Source organism: Pteropus alecto, unplaced genomic scaffold, assembly GCF_000325575.1.
Source record: "Pteropus alecto unplaced genomic scaffold, ASM32557v1 scaffold669, whole genome shotgun sequence".
In the NCBI taxonomy this organism is placed as follows: Eukaryota; Metazoa; Chordata; class Mammalia; order Chiroptera; family Pteropodidae; genus Pteropus; species Pteropus alecto.
In genome coordinates, this window is record NW_006442554.1 from 444,542 (window position 1) to 445,348 (window position 807).

Consider the following 807-nt stretch of genomic DNA (forward strand, 5'->3'; position numbering starts at 1 on the left):
CAGCAGGGCTGGCAGGTATGGGCACATGAGAGGCAGTAAGGCAGAGAATCTGTCAGCCTTTCTCAGGGGGCTGGGCCTCAGCTGGCTGCTGCTCATCCCTCCTCAGGACTCTGGATGGTCTGGGGAGTCTCTCAATGGTGGACGGAGGCTGGCTACAAGGTCCAGTCATCAGACAGACAGACAGACAGACAGACACACCCCCATCATGAGAGACTTATAGCGAGATATGGGAGACCCAGATCAAGAGCAAGAAAGAAAAAGACCCAGGGCTCAACAGAGGGAGGTAGAACGAGAAAGGATGGCTGATCCAGGGCAAGAGGGCCTGAGGCATTGCAGGACCCAACACAAGAGAAGAGAGCCAGAGTACAGCCATGCACACAGCAGCAAGAAGGACACGGAAAACAAGGTGAAGAAAGAGCCCTGGGCTGGTGGGGAAAGGGAGACTGAATGGGAGAGAAGCTCAGACAGGAGCTAGAGGCAGAGAGAGAGAGAAACAGAGACTGAAGTTTAATATGAAAGACCTAGGTCAGGAGAGAAGACCAAGACCCCTGAGAGTCTCAGATCTCAAGAAAGAGGCTGAGGACAAAAACTTGGAAGATGAAAAGAGGAGACAAGCACTTGCCTCCCTAAGCCCTGAGTCTGCACAGTGCCAACAACTGGTATTTAAGACAGCAGGAGGCATCTCCTCCCAGGCTGGGTCCCCTGCTGTCCCAGTAAACATGAAGCTGCTCCACCATCCTAACCCTGACCTGTTCTTGCCTCCCAAATGCTGCTGATGGATTCTCCACCCCCCCCCCCCACCCCCCC

General features: G+C 54.3%; 1 protein-coding gene across 1 annotated transcript in view; it reads right to left on the minus strand.

The window, feature by feature from the left end:
* SUV39H1 (suppressor of variegation 3-9 homolog 1) overlaps positions 1 to 807 on the minus strand; it is a 12,589-nt gene that overhangs the window by 1,608 nt on the left and 10,174 nt on the right. The gene's annotated exons all lie outside the window — the stretch shown is intronic.